Here is a 17,441-nt window from a genome sequence, read left to right as displayed (position 1 = left end):
CTTTTATATAGATATATAACGATATTTTCAATAAAATCGATATTTATAAAAAAATTTAAAATTTATATTTTACATTAAACATATTTTAAATTTTATGAAATTTTAATAAAAACATCATTATAATATTTATTTTAAATTTTTATAAAAATATTTTAAAATTTTATATTTTAATTTATAATATTACTATTTTCAAAAGTTCAATAAAAAATATAAATTTTACATTGAACCTTATTTAAAAATATAAATTTTAAAATATTTTTGTAATGATTAAAAATAAATATATTTAAAATTTAAAAACAAAATTTATAACAATTTAAAATAAATATATTTAAATAAACTTAATCTTCTTAAAAACATTAATAAAAATATAAATATTTGTTAAAAATATCATCACAATAATTATAACATTTATTAGTTATAAAAATATCATTTAATAAAAAGGTCATTATAATATTTATTTTAAATTGTTATAAAACTATTTTAAAATTTTATATTTGAATTTATAATATTTTTATTTTTAAACCAACTTTAACATTTGTATAGAAATTATTAATATATAAATATTTGAAACAAAATTTAGATAAACTTCAATGTAAAATATAAATTTAATATTGTTAAAAATATTTAATAAAAATATCAAATGTAATAAAAATATCATTATATATGTATACAAAAGTTAAATTTGGTCTTAATTTGGAGATGGATGAAATTGCTCTAATTTAAAAAAAAATATAAGACTAAAGTGAGACCAAATACAAATAAAATGACTAAATTGAAATTTTTCACATAATACTTTCCTAACAATGACACGTGTCACTATCACTATCACGTCACACTATCTTTGTCATGTGGTAAGATCCTTATTTGACATGTGACAAAGTTTTTTTTTAAAAAATAAATAATTTTTTTAAAAACAAATAAATAAATAAGTTTAAAAAAAATGATATACTGACGGGTGACATTGAGTTAACGTTGTCAATTATGTCTTAATGGAAATGATCAAACATCATCACATTTTTAAAATTGAGGACCCAATTGAGGCAACGTAAAACTAAAGGACCGAATTGATATTCATGTACAAAGATGAGGACCTTATGAGGGTTTTAACCTATTTTTATACCTACGTATTTGATTATATATACTACATCTAAATCTCAATCAATTGAATGAGTTTTACTAAATAGACAATGCTGCAAAGTATAATACGAGTGTTCGTTTGTAGTTACTCTTGGCTAATAATTTTAGTCCTATTTTACTAAGTTACTCTTAACTCATCCAATTATTCTTTTTCAAGTCATTAAACCAAGTATTATTTTTCAAACCATATGGCTTAACTAAGTACTCTTTTCCAATCTACTTGTGATTAATTTTGTTCAAGTATTTTTTCTACAAGTCACTTTTAACTTAAGCAAGTATTATTTTACAAGTCACTTATGACTTAAACAATATTCTTTGAACCGTTCACTCTTTTCTAACAAGTGAGTATTCTTTGTCTAACATTCACTCCTAGTTAGGATACAGAGATAAGATATTTTGTGATCTTGGATAATGCTTTTTGCTTGGTAAATGAAGATTATTGTTTGTCAATGAATGTATGAGAGATTGAAACATTCTTCTTTTTTAACGTGTTGATTTGAATACTATAGTCTTCTTACCTTAAGTTTTAGTTGGCTCAATTTTTTTTACAACATATTTGTGTTGTGCACATAGTCTCTCACTCTTTTTGTTCTTCTCCTCAATGATTTTATGGTTTCAAAAAAATTAGCAGTTGTAAATCTTCTGGCTGCTTGAGAGTAGCTTCGACTATTTTGAATTTTTTTTCTTAATGAGCTTGATAGTGTTGAGTGTCTTCAAAGCACTACGTGCATTAATAGGTATTTTTCTTCATTTTGTCAAAGTTCTAATAACTTTAATTGCTTATAATCTTCTGGGGCAATTTGAATTTACTTGAATCAACTAAAGATATAATGTTGTACTATGTTGACAATTCTTACAAAGTTGATGATGCTTTGTTTAGGAATTTGACTAAAGAAAATTAACTTTTTAGCTCTTTGCTCGAAAAATCTTCTAACATGTTTTGTCTTTTGGCCAACAAATCTCGTTGTCAATGTTAGCAAAAATCAAAGATGAAGTTTTGATGATGAACAGATTTGCACAAGTCAAGATCCATAAAGACAAATTGAAGATCTCTGTATTTTATAAAGCTTTTATAATAATCAAAGTTGATGTAATAGTGCTCAAATATCTATTAGGGTTGATTCTTGTAATTTATATTTGATTTATTTAGTTAATCGATTATTCCTGAGAATAATCAATTAACACTAGCTGTTGGGGGTTTCAGATTTGAAAAACTAGCCGTTGGGGGTTTCAGATTTGAAAAACTAGCCGTTGTACTCATTATTAATCGATTAATATTTATGTTAATCGATTAAATGCGTTAGATGGCCCGTTTTCGAAGAATGGAAGGGTATTAGGCTGAGTCTATAAAATGGCTCACTCTTTATCTCAAAAATAACTCTTCCCTTGTGCAAAAGATCTCTGAACTCTTTGAGAACTCCGTGAGATTGTTGAAGCTAAGGAAACTCTTGTCTGCAAAGTCCTGAAGTGCTACTGCGGTGACAGAGGAATAGCTTGTTCATCCTTGGTGTGTCCGAGGAAGTGCGTGGAAGAGAATCATCCTTCGTGAAGCATTCGAAGGAGGTGGTCATCCTTTGTGAAGATTCAAAGGAAGTGTAAGTTCGTCTCTTGTGGTTTCAAGAGAGGTGGTATCATCCTTTGTGAAGATTCAAAGGAAGTGTAAGTTCATCTCTTGTGGTTTCAAGAGAGGTGGTATTTCTAAACTCTTACAAATTGTTTTTCTTTGTGACTAATATTTGTAAGTGTTTTGTGTTAGTGAAAAAGGTTTATCTTGTTTGAGATAAGCGACTGGACGTAGGATCCTAGTGATCTGAACCAGGATAAAATCACCTGTGTAATTTTTCTCTTTCCCTTACTCTGTCATTTATATTTAATCATTCGCCCAGTAAGAAAAATTAAGAGAAAAATAATAAAAGGCACAATAAAAGTATATAACCAATTCACCCCCTCTTGGTTTGTTCCACGCTAATAATTCCGTTGCAGCAATTCTAACAGTCAAACATAAGAGGTAATAGATATTCCCTCCAACCATAAAGTAAACATGTAGAGGTAATAGATATTCCCTCCAACCATAAAGTAAACATGTAGTTTTTTTTTTTTTACTGATTCTAGCTTATTTCTTTGGATTTTTAATGTATACGAGTTTTTTTAATTAGTTTATTAGACATTATCTAAGATTGTCCAATGTTGATCGTTTATCAGATGAAATACTTACGTCTTACATGATCTATATTGTTTATTTATCACATTATATCTTTTAGACAAATCATTTCACTTTGCTATTTTTAGCACTTAATCAAAATTATAAGGTGCTGTACATTTGTTTTCTAACAAAAATAAAAAAATATCAAAAGAAAAAAATAAAATAAATTCATCTTTTAAATCGAAAAGAAAATTATAATACACTCTCTTACAGATAAAAACACATAACTAAGAAAACTATTTTTCTTTTCTTTTTTAAGTTTTCTCTTCCTAGAAAATAAAAAGGAAGTAATTATAGTGTCTTTTATATAAAAAATGTTATGAATTTTTTATAAGAAAAAATAAGTATTAGAGTAAAATTCATTTCATATAAGACTTTTTTTTATATTCTCTTACTCGAAGATTTTGACTCAAATTTTCATGTCATGTTTCATTCTTTTTTTTTTTTATTTTATATTGTTTATTTTTTAATAGGTCATTAGTGGGATCAATCCGATGTAAACTTATTAGTGCCAACAAGACTTTATTGATGTGAATATTTTGCGTATGAACAGCTTTTTCCTATCACCTCTCTTATAATGAATACCTATGTGTTTTTGTTATAGAATGAAAGACAATATTTTTTGTAATGTGCAAGATCCTATGATTGTACAAAACATAATATTTTTTTTTTTCTAATTGTAATTGAGTTCTACTATAAACCTTTTCTAATCTAGATACTTTCTGACATCAACTTATAATACCTCAATAAAATCTCAATTCATGAAAACATGAAATATAGAAAAAAACTTCCTAAAATATTATTCTATTACTTATCATTTATTGTATTGCATAATACATATAAAAAAAACTTTTTATATGTAGTTCATAAATTACATTAAATAATTATATTAATAAGAAAAATAGCTACCTCTTAAATAGAGAGAGAAACCCATAAATAAGGAGAAAAAACAAAGTAACTTGGTATATAAAACACTTAATAAAACTTGAGACATATAGTTTTAACTTCAACAGTGAGTTACAACAGGGTTAAATATGTTTTTAGTCCCTAAACTATTCGCCGTTTCTGGTTTTCGTTTCTCTTTCAAAGTAAGGTACAATTTCGTCCTCATTTAGCAACAAAATGAGGACTAAAACTAAAATTCCGAGGACTAAAACGAACGTTTCGAAGAGAATGAGGACCAAATTATACCTTATTTTGAAAGAGAGACGAAAACCAGAAACGGATAATAATTTAGAAAAAAAAGCATATTGAAATAAATAATCTATTATTAGAGAGAAGATTCATGCCAAACTTTCCCTTATACACTCTCTTATCTTTCCGATTTCACAATTTCTATTGAGAATTATTGAAATATATTCTCTGTTCGAGAGAGACCCTTAAAAAAAATAATGGTATAAATGAATTTTTTACTATGTGTGTAAAAACCATTCCTTGTTTACTTTTCCAACTGTGAAAACGAAATGTTTTGCATGTATTTACTATATTTTTATCTTTTCCTTTTGTTTTCCTGCTTATCACATTTTTTCATGATTGTTCATGCCCATCATTGTTTATACTGTCACAATATTATCATAGGAGACACGATTATGATATAACTTCTTCCAACAAAATAATTGAAACACATGTTAGTTTAAAATTTAAAACTCAAATTTTAGCCTTAATGTTTATTAAAATTATAATTTTAGTTCAAAGATAAATAATAATCGTAACTTACTCTAAATAATAATAGCGTACTCTAATTATGTTGATATAATTTAAAAAATAGAAATTAAAGTAAAATATTAAGAATAAATAAATATATCCATTTTATTTTTACTTTTATTTATATATTAAAAAATATATTTTTAGTTCTCTTACTTTTGATCCTCTTATCCAAAGCAATCCTCTTACGGAACAATAAAATCTGAATACTATTGTTGATAATGTGACATTGTCCATACACATAGCGTTATCCTTAATCGACAAAATAAGGCCCACTCCATCTCTCTCTTATTAACAACAAAATAACGATGCAGAACGTTTTTTTTTGTCTCTATTTATATAAAAAATAAACTATAATAATAATATTAATAATTAACATTTAAAACTTAATTTTCTATCGTAGTTTTAAAAGTATTTCTATCATAACATTAATTTTATGCATATTATATATTTTAAAAACTAACTATAAATTAAATTAAATAAAATTGTATACGTGTAATTTTATTAATATTAATTTATATGATAATGTAATTAATATTATATTGCATAATATTGTTTTGTTTTGTATAATGTGTATTAGACACTATATATCATTATTGATTATATAATATTTTATTATTATTTGATCTTAACGAAATTGATCTATTTAGATATTATCTACATATCAAAAAGTTTTAATTAAAGTAATTACTTATATATATATATATATATATATATATATATATATATATATATATATATATATATATATATAATATTTTATATGCTTTTATCAAATTCAGATATAATATATGAATTAACATAGTCTTCAACAATTAATTTTGATCCTCTAATATGTAAACGGTATAAGATTTCTTCAAGGTATCGAAGAATCCTTTTAATACTATTTAAATGATTTTCATTAGGGATTTCTTAGATCTACTAATCGATCTGATTGCTTGTGCAATATTTGATGTTACACAAATTACAACATATATAAACATATGGCTCCCTATCACTAAGGCATACAATGCTTAAGACATTTTTATCATCTTTGTTTCATTGTTTTCATTATTTCAACTCATGCTTAAAAGATAACATAATGATAGGAAATAGAGTAAATATTTCCTTGAAATCTTGCATGTTGAAGATTCAAAGAACTTTTAGTAATTATTTTAGTGTGATGTTGTCTTCATTATTTACTAGTAATGTCAGCAATTCTACAATTACTCATTACACAAATAACAGAGTAATCACCAGACAAAGACAAATGCATCCAAAACCCTTCTCCCAAATTCATCCAAAACCCTTCTCCCAAATATTTCAATGTATTCTATAATGTTTTATTTATAAATAAATCCATCACTTCAGTATCCATAACCCTATTTTTATACCCTATAAACTAATCACATATATACAGGAAGAACCTAAACCAGTAAACACAGAATGAAGGTGTAATTACAGTAAATACAGGAAGAACCTAAACCACTGGAACACCAAATGATATCACTGGAAATCTCAAAACCCAAACCAATACCAATTCCAAACACAAAAATGCATCAAAATAAACAATAGTCTTACAATTTTAGAATGTACCATTTTAAAAATCTCACCTTTAGGAATCAAAGCACTTTCTTTAACCTTCACGGGAGAAGCATTAGTGCTACCACGTGCTCGACCTCCTCAGTAGCGGGTTTCACGCACGAACTTTTTTTCGAACGACTGGCTTTGAGACCTATTAAGGCTCTCGCTAGTGCAAGACGGGTTTGGGAGTTTTCCTGAGGTTTGAGACAGTAATCACAAATTTCACTCAGTTTATTCCAGAGATGGGGAAAAAAGACGGAGAAGGATGGGAACACTTACCACTGGCCGAGAATGATGGCGGAATGGACGACCATCCACAACGGTAGCAGGACTCCGATAGGTCACACGCACTGAACGAAGAAGCACTCTCACTAGCCGACCCTCTGTGAAGGAAGAGATGTGCACACTAGGGTTGCGGAGAAGAAGGGTTCTAAACGCTTCTAAAGGTTTCTAAGTGCTCTGGCTTATGTCACTCGAAGAGGGAGAATCACCTTCCAAAATGTTTAATTTGATTTCCTGAACGGCTGACTAAATCCTTCGCTAATGACTCTGACCATATCATTGTTTTTACCGGCGGCCCAAATCCTTCGGAACATCCTTCGGTAAAATAACAGTACCGGTGGAACAATGTCCTTCGGTAAATATCTGCCGGAAATTTCAGGATATGTTGTAGTGTTCTTATAAAGTCAAACCTCTCTACATTTATAATAATTTTATAGTAAGTAATTCTTATTTGTTCGTCCTTATATTTCTTATCAAACTCCTTAGTAAATTGTGTCTTCAACTTTTAAATTTGAATTTTATTGAATTATACCATTAGCATGTCATACACATACAACATCTAAATGACACTAATGTAGAAAAGACTTTTTATATTGATTCTCGAAATAGGAGATACAAAAGTATTGAACTTTCTATACTAGTTCTAGAATTGGTATAGAAAGTGCCACTTTTTATACGATTAACATGATAATTGGTATAGAAAGTGTCACTCTCATCTTTTATTTGAAGCCACCAACCCCTACTCTCCGAATCCATTTCACTTACTCGATTGTAATGAATAGATACAAACACCCAATCGCAAACAAAAACCACTAAGCTCCAAGATCACATAGAAAGAAAAACACCACTCACAAAAACAACAAAATGCTTTGTTGGTGTAGTTTTAATGTATCAAACGCGACAAAAGAAAAGACCTAGTAGATATCAATGTTTTATGTATTCAGATATTATCTACATAGATTTTGTGGTTGCAAAGTAGACGACGATACAACAATATTATTTGATTTAGAACTACCAAGTGGTGTAAGAGGCGGTAGAGGTGTAGTCGTAAATGTTAAAGGTGTCGAATCACCAGTCACAACCCTCGAATCTGACTCAAAACTAGCCTTTGTAATAGTCTAAGGCTGAGAACACACACTTTCCTCTACCAACACATCACAAAAAGCCCTATGTGTGATGAAGGTATCCCTCCTTCAAAAATAACAAAACTTTCACAAACCCTAAAGCCCCAAATAAAAACTTCGACCCATAATCTAACTTAAGAACACAAATAAAGAAAAGAACAAGAAAAACACCAAACTTACCCGATGGTTAGGTCGAACCAGAATGACGATGATGGCGATCCAATGACAACGCCGATGAACGACAAGGGCAAATCATCAAATGCAAATGCAAACACGAATGAGCGTGATCGATGAGGGCAACCCAATAAACTCATGAGAATGAGCATGAATGCAAAAGGGAAGAAATAAAAGTGAAATGCAGGGAAAAAATGCAAATGAGGTATAGGGAAGAAAGGGAAAGGAACGAGGGAAACACAACTCTTAGATAAAAATGAAAGTGAAACGCAAATGAATACAAAAGTTTGTTGGAGATAAAGCGAAGTTTTCAAAAAAACAATAAATTTCTAAAAAACAGAAAACAAAAAACAAAATAAATTTCTAGGTTCCTTAATGGTTTTAATCTTACAATTAGAGATAGAGCAAAGTTGCTTCCTTACGAAGATTTGAATGATTTGGTACAAATAAGTATCAAAGTGGAGCAACAACTTTTGAGAAAGGGTTTTAAAACTTCCCACTCTAACTCCAATCCGAAGAGAGACCATCAAAGTGAGGGAAAAGAAGTCAAGAAAGAAGAACCTCAAAAGAGGTTCACGAAAGAGAAACCTAGGGAAGGATCATCATCCAACATGCACACAAGTGAGGTTAAGTGTTTCAAATGCTTAGGTAGAGGTCACATTGCATCTCAATGCCCTATCAAAAGAACCATCACCTTAAGGGGTGTTGATCACTATAATAGTGAGGAGGAAGAAGTAGAGTGCTCAAGTGAGGAATAAAGCGAGGAGAGGATTCCTATCCTTGTGAAGGAGATCTTATCATGATTAGAAGAAATCTTAAGAATCAACCTTGTCCCTAAGTCCTAACATAAAAAAGAGAACATCTTTCATACAAGATGTAAAGTTTTAAACAACATATGTTCTCTAATTGTGGATAATGGCTCATGTTGTAATTATTATAGTACAAGGTTGGTGGAAAAGTTAGGTCTTACTAGCAAGCCCCACCCAAAACCTTACAAACTCCAATGGCTTAAAGAAGGAAGGGACTTGAAAGTAGACTCGAAAGGGACTTGAAAGTAGACTTGGTGGAAAAGTTAGGTCTTACTACCTAAATGGAGGTCAATTTCTCCATAGGGAACTATGAAGACAAAGTGGTTTTTGATGTGATCCCTATGGAAGCTTGTCATATTCTCTTAGGTAGACCTTGGCAATTTGATAAGAAAACTATTCACAATGGTCTAACCAATGAGATTAGTCTCCACCACCAAGGAGGAAAATTTTTTCTTCATCCTCTACCACCTTCCCAGGTGTTTGAGGGTAAAAAACAAATGAAAAAAAAGAGAGATGAAGAACAAGAGAGAATGTTCAAAGAGAAATAGGAACTAGCCTCCTAATCATGCATACAAGAGGAAGGAGAGAGTATCACTCCTCCTAAGGTCACTCCAAAGGAGATAAATATGTCAAAGAAAACTTTAAAGAAAACTCTTCTTAGTGAGCAACCCTCTCACCTTCTTCTATGTAGAGGATCCTTATCATGCATATCAACAACTCTAGAATCCAAGTTTCCATCTCCTTCGAATTTTTTTTTGAAAGAATTTGAAGATGTCTTCCCCATTAGACTAGATGACATGCTAGATGAGTTGCATGGATCCACTATGTTTTCTAAATAAGGATAAGAGAAGGTGATGAGTGGAAAATTTCATTTAACACCAAATTTGGATTATATGAGTAGTTGGTGATTCCTTTTGGCTTAACCAATGCACCTAGCACCTTCATGAAGTTGATGAACCATGTCTTAAAGGATTGTATTGGCAAGTTTTTGGTTATATATTTTGATGATATCCTAGTTTGTAGCAAATGTCTTTATGAACATCTAGGACATTTGCATACAATGCTTACCACTTTGAGAAACAACCACTTGTGAGGATAGCGTGATCTTCTTAGGGTTCATAGTCAATAAACATGGAGTTCATGTTGATCTCTCCAAAGTTAAGGCCAACTCCCAAAAATGTGGGAGAAGTTAACAGTTTTCATGGGTTAGACTCCTTCTATAGTAGATTCGTTCCTAACTTTTCTAGCATATGGTGGAAAATAATGTTAAGTTTGAATGGGGAGAAAGACAAGACTTGACTTTCAAGCAACTCAAATAGAAGTTAACTAATGCACCCATCCTATCTCTTCCAAAATTTTCTAAAACTTTTGAGATAGAGTGTGATGCAAGTGATGTGAGGATATGTGGAGTGTTGTTATAGGAGGAGCATTCCATTGCATACTCTAGTGAAAAACTTCATGGTGCAACTCTTAACTATCCTACCTATGATAAGAAATTGTATGCACTTGTGAGGTCCCTCCAAACTTGGGTCTGGTCTCCAAGGAATTTGTCGTTCATAGTGACCATGAGTCACTTAAGTTTTTGAACGGACAACACAAGTTGAACAAAAGGGATGCTAGATGGATGGAATACTTTGAACAATTCCCCTATGTCATTAAATACCAGAAGGGAAAATCAAATGTTGTGGCCGATGCACTTTCTAAAAGGCACAACCTCTTTTCAAAACTTGGTTCCCAAATCCTTGGTTTTGATCACATGGGAGAATTGTATACCCAAGATAGCTTCTTTTCATCCATCTTTGAAAGTTGCTAAAAGAGAGCTCAATGGGGGTTTTACATGTCCAAGAGATACTTGTTTAAGGAAAGAAAATTTTTTGTGCCTCAAGGGCCTCATAGAAAACTCCTTATTGGGAGTCACATGAAGGAGGGCTCATAGGCCATTTTGGAGTTGATAAAACTCTAAACATTCTCTAAGAAAGATTATATTGGCCCCATATGATAAAAGAGGTTCAAAGGTTTTGTCATCAATACATCACATGCTTGCAAGCCAAGGCTAAATCTATGCCTCATGGCTTGTACACTCCTCTCTCCCCCTTGCCTCCTCCCCATGGGAAGACATTAATATGGATTTCGTCCTTGGTCTTCCAAGAACTCAAGGGGGATTTGACTCTATTTTTTTGGTTGTGGATAGGTTTAGCAAAATGGCACATTTCATTCCATGCCACAGGCTAGATGATGCGAGCTATATAGCCAAACTGTTCTTTAGTGATGTGGTGAAACTCCATGGCTTGCCTTAGACCATCGTGTCCGATAGAGACACCAAATTTCTTAGCCACTTTTGGAAAACCCTTTGGTCTAAGTTAGGAACTAAGCTCCTTTTCTCCGCCTCTAGCCACCCTGATGGAAGACATGTGAGGAGAAGATCTATTGGAGTTGCGTATGCGTGAATTGAGCCTCCTCAAGCTTCCTCTTAGAGAGAATAACACAACGGAATGAAGAAGTAAACGAGATCAAACGCGGAATCGGAGAAGATCAAAAGCAAACCTTAGGAATTCAGGAATACTCCAAAAACAAAGATGATTTGGCGCGAAGAACCCTAAAGCCCTAGGTTGATGAAGGAAACCTAAAATGAACTGATTAATTGATTCAAATTGAAGAATTAATGGTGGAAATGAAGAATGAATGAAGGAAACGTTGATTAAACTGTTGAAATAGAGTTTAATTGGTGTAAGCAAGGTTTTAATCGGTGAAAAATGAAGAAATGGTGAGAAGAGGATAAAACCCTAATTAGGAGATGAAGATGTTCGGTGAAAGGGGAAGAAAATGTGAAGGAAATGATGGATCTATGAAGACAAATGATACTTATGAAGTAAACTCTCTCGACAGAGTAATACTTGATTCAGTGCTGATGAAAATGGGGAAAATGGGATGTATGGCTCGCCAGAGTGCTTTGAGAGATAAATTGATATGGTTAGTGAGGCAATGATGCAACGCGAGAAAGGATGAAGATGTGGTTGATGATGCAATTGGAGCGATGACGCAATGAAGCGTAGATGCGTGTAAGGTTGTGGTAGTTTATAGGTGATGCAGTGTGCATGGAGGAGAGAGAAGCACAAAGGAAATATGGAGAAAATGAAAATGAGAGAGTGTGCTTGGAAGGTGGCTAGAGGCAGATCCCTAGGACTCTCTAGCCTGAATTTCAAGAGAGTACTAATTCTAAGTTTTAAAAATCTAATTGTCATTCATCTCAAAAGTCCTTAATACAATGGTGGAAATGTGTATTTATAGTAACCCTAGCTCCATGAAAGCTAAAATGCATATACAATAAAACGTAAAAGAAATACAAAAGGACAATGAGGAAAGTTTATTAGGTTGTATTCCATCATACCTTCAAACGAATGACCAAATCGAGGTTGTCAATAGGACTTTAGGAACCATGTTGAAGGCTCTTATAGTGGGCAACTACAAGTCTTTGGATGAGTAGTGTGGTTCAACAATTTGGTATGATTCGAAGTGAGGCATGTCCTTCAGTATTTTACTGTTACTTAAGTGTTTGATGTGTCTATTTGATAGTATATATTGATGACATTGGTCTTAGAGGTAGTGACCACCATGACACACTAGTACAAAAACAGCGTATAACGTCACACATTCAACGTCCAACCACTGAATAAGCAACGTTAAAATTGAGCGGTGACGTTTTTATAAATAAATGCAATTATTAAACGTTGTTTAGAATTGTAATTCGACGTGAAAGGATATAAAACGTCGAATGAATTTTAAATTCGATGTTAAAAGCTTAGTGAATTCAATAAAAAATAGAGCGGGAGATTGAAAAGTTTGACGAACATCACATGTAATCTTTCTTTCATTTGATACAAATGCATACTAATTAATTATTTTATGTATGATTTTTGTTTGTTTTAACCAATTATTTTCGTGCTCTTGTCTTTTATAGGCACATTCTGCTTTCTCTCTCATTATGACGAAACTTTATTCCGACGAACTCACCTTTTGAAGGTTAGTTTTCGTTTTCGTTTTTGTTTTGAAGAAATTATTTATTGAACTTGTTGTTTTTTTTGTTAAACTTATTTGTTGTTTGTTTAGTTGAACTTGTTTGTTGTTGATTATTATTGTTTGTTGGTGATACTACACTACATCTTCATAGTTCATGCTTTATAAAATACCAAAAACTGAAATTTGTTGTTTTTTTGCTTTTTAGGTCTCGTAGAGTTGTAAAAAAAGATCACAATTAATTAAAAAAAACTAAAAGAATTGATTAATGTCAAATATTGACAAAATTCGACGTTAAGTTTAACGTCAAATTTAAAAAATTCGACGTAAATTTAACGTCTCCTGATATGACGTCGCTCGCGAATTCGTCTTTAAAAACCCAAAATATTCGACGTTGTACGCGATTTTTATACTAGTGGCATTTCCCAAATGAAACAACATCTTTGCCACCAATTTGAAAGCAAATATCTTGGCAAACTCAGGTACTTCTTGGGTATTAAGGTAGCAAAATCCAACGATGATATTGTTATATGTCAAAGGAAGTATGCATTGGATATTTTAGAGGAAATTGGGTTGATGAATTCAAAACCTATCAACACACCCATGGGTCCTAATACCAAACTCCTACCAAATCAGGGAGAACATATTTCAGATCCAGAGCAATATAGAAGATTGGTTGGAAAATTAAATTACCTTATTGTTACTCGTCTTGACATTTCCAGTTAGTGTGGTGAGTCAATTTCTTAATTTCCCATGTGAAGATCATTGGAATGCAGTCATTTGTGTATTAAAGTATATTAAAGGATATCTTGGAAAATGTTTGTTATATGGTTCCAATAACCATACAAATGTGGTTGTCTATTCAGATGTTAATTAGGCAAGATCTCCTTCTGATAGAAGATCTACCTCCGGGTATTGTGTCTCTATTTGATATGTTATCGTTGAAACTATCAAATCAATAGTATTATACAAGGCAACTTCATTGTTACCAAGTTAGTATATATAGGGTTAAAGTAACCATGAGTCGTTTCCTAATGAATACATGATTGTTTTTCAATACTTGATTCTAAAATATTAGTAAATGTTATGTAATGCTTAAAAATAAAAGTGAAAAGTTATGCTAATGAAATTAATGTGTGAAGAATGTTTGAGTTTAATTGAAGAATAAATAAGAAATTTAGAAACAATTATAATGAAATAGGTTATTTTCACTACTTTTTCAAGATAAATTCATCATCGATAATCCACATATTATTGTTTCATTGATTATTGTTCGGATTTAAAATTAATTAAAGTACATTCTAAAAAATTAACTTGAGGGCGATCTTGCAATTAATCAAAGTAGATTCTCAATCAAAAGAAAGACTTTTCTAGATTATTCACAATCAATTTAACCAAAGTACATTCTCAATCAAATCCTATTTTGTTTAATCATTTCTATCCTTAAATCTCATAACCAAATTAAAAGTTAATTAATCAGAGTAAATTATCAATTAATTATAGTTGAAATTCTTACCACCAACCAAGGTACATTCTCAATTAGTAGATAAAACCATTTAATCATATGAAAGTTCCTAAATTCAATTAAAGTACATTCTCAATTAAACCTAGAAACCTTTGATTAATATGCATGTAGATTCAACACCTTATGATGCAAAAATCATTACTTTTAATGTGATTGGGAGATGAAAATAGAAAAAGGATAACTCAATTCAATAATCAAAAGAAACAAATACATTAATTCAACTTAGCTTCATAATCCATAATAAAATTATAGTCTAATAACCTTAGAAGCTTAGCCCTCCATGAATGGAGTGAAATACATGGTAAAAATAAAGTGTGAGGAATGGTGGATGATTGCTTATAAGTGAAGGAGTCTGAGTGGATGAATGAGTGATGTGTCTTCTACTTCTCTTGGGTCTCTTTATATAGGGCTTGATTGAGTTTGGATTTTGAATATTTTGTTTCATAAAATCTTTTATCTTATATCTCTTATCAGAATATTTGGTAAATATCTCATGTTAATATTTTCACATATAATTAAATTAATTATTTTGTTAAAATATCAAGAAATGAGTTGCCTTTAAAATTCCCTTTAAGTCCTTCATAATTTTTCAAAATTGCGTAGAAGCCTAGAAAGTCCTAATATTTGCACTTTAGCCCTTTAGTTCTTTTTCAAAATTGCACTTTAGTCCCTTAGTTGATCAAGGTTTGACTATTTGACTAGATTTTGATCATTTGAGATCTGCCAATTAAGGACTGCCACGTGGTAGCCCATTACTGACCCAAAATTAGGGTTTCAGATTGGGGAATGGAAGGAGTGTTTCTACGCTGCGAGAAGAGACGATCCTACGGTGGTGCTGAATCTCATTTGCGAACTATAGTGGCCATGTGCGAATTTGGTTTTTTGTAGGTTGGTGATGGAGATGGCTTCACGTTTTGCGATTTTCAAGTTAGTGGCCATGGATGTTGCTCGCGAATATGGGTGTTGTTTTCTGATTGTAGGTTTGAATGGAGGTAATGCACTCTATCGCAATGAAGGAAACCAAGATGGTGGTCTGTTGGATGGTTAACGAGAACACGATGGCATTGTGAGGAAGGTCACGCATCTGGTTCACGATGGAGTTGTGATTTGGTTCTCGCGATGTGAATGGGTTTTCGCAAGGGTTTCTTGGTTTTGAATCTGATTTCCCTACAAGTTTTCACGGCGGCTTTCGCAAAGAAGGATGATGGAGGAGAAGGCTGTCATGGTTGCGCGAGGAAAAGCTTCTAGGTGCAAAGAGGATGAACAAGGTTGATGCGCGATTTCTAGGTTTTTCTGAGTGTAGGCAAATGAAGATGGTGAGGCGTGATGTTGATTCGAATGCGAAGAGGCCGCGATTAGGGTGGTGCGAGAGGTTCAAAGGGGTTCTATGTTTCTTGGTTTTTCTAGTTTCAGTAGATTCAGGTGGTGGTGGCTTCCATGGAGGACGAAGGAAGTTGAAGAGAACGAGGAAGGCGCGATTCGCGTTGATTGCGTTAGAGAATGGAGGTTCACGATGGCTAATGATGGTGCGACATGGTGCTGGTGGACAACGACACAATTTAGGGTTTCAAGGTGGCCCTATGGTGGCACGTGGTGGCCTGATAAAGGAGGAATATAGTGGCTAGGGTTTCTGCTAGTGTTTAAAGATGATGATGACGTGTCATAGGGTGATGATGTGGCAACATGTTATTGATGTGGTGTGTGACGACTGGGATACAAGGCAATGTCTTAGAGTACCTTACTTAAGAGTGTAGGAAGGGTAGGAATAGGAATTTAAGAGGTATAGAAAAAAGGCTAATTGTTTGACCTGTTTTAGAAAAGAGAGGTGTACTTGTAAATAACTTAGGGATGTAGGAGTAAAAACTGACTGTTTGGCCTATTAGCTGAAAACGAGGTGCATGCTTGTAAAAATAGGGATGTTCAGCTTCTTGTAACCTTTTCATGAATAAATTTTATTTTGTAACTTGAACCACTTATTTTCATGTTTTGAATCAATCAAACTTTAATTTCAGTTGCATCAACAAACATTAAACTATCCAAAATAATATGCAACTAAAAATCACATTTTAAGCCTCTTTAATTCCAAAACTCGAAAAAGCCAATTGTCACAAATCTTATTGAAATCGACTATTTAAGCACAATTATTCAACTAAAATTTTGAAATTAAATCTAAAATGTGGGCATAAGTATGTATTCATCAATCTCTATTTGTGGTAACTTGAGTTCTCTTAGAAGAGCAAGAACCAAAATGTTGTGGCAAGATCTAGTGCAAAAACAAAATATAGAGCTATGGCTTTAGACAGTTGTAAACTTCTTTAACTTAAGCAATTTCTTAGAGAATTACAATTTGGAGATGTCACTCAAACGACCCTTATATGTGACAATCAAGCAGCTCTTCACGTTAGTTATAATTCTATATTTCATGAAAGGACTAAACAAATTGAGATTGAATGTCATTTCATTCGAGAAAAGATTGTATTTGGAGACATCAAGATTGAGTTTGTTAACTCAAACTATCAGTTAGCAGAAATTTTCATTAAGTTTTTAAAGGGATCAATAATCGATTATATTTGTAACAAGCTCAGTACATGTGATTTATATACATCAACTTGAGGGGAATGTTAGATATATTGTGTTTTATGTTAATTAGGGAAACATAGAGGTTAGATGTATTACATTTTATGTTAATTAAGGAAACACAGAGTTTTGATATTGGTAAATATTGTTGATATTATTTTTAACAATATCTTATATTTACCATATTTATGTTTAGTTGTCATATATGCTTATATAATTATTCATTATAAATATATTATCCTATGTGTGTTTAGACACAAGTGAGATTAATCATATATCCCATTTTATTATATTCAATCATAATAATCACCAATTATGTTAAAAATGCA

The sequence above is a fragment of the Vigna umbellata genome, chromosome 3, assembly GCF_029865625.1.
Source record: "Vigna umbellata cultivar VRB3 chromosome 3, Vumbellata_1.0, whole genome shotgun sequence".
Taxonomy (NCBI): domain Eukaryota; kingdom Viridiplantae; phylum Streptophyta; class Magnoliopsida; order Fabales; family Fabaceae; genus Vigna; species Vigna umbellata.
This window is presented reverse-complemented; position numbering follows the sequence as displayed.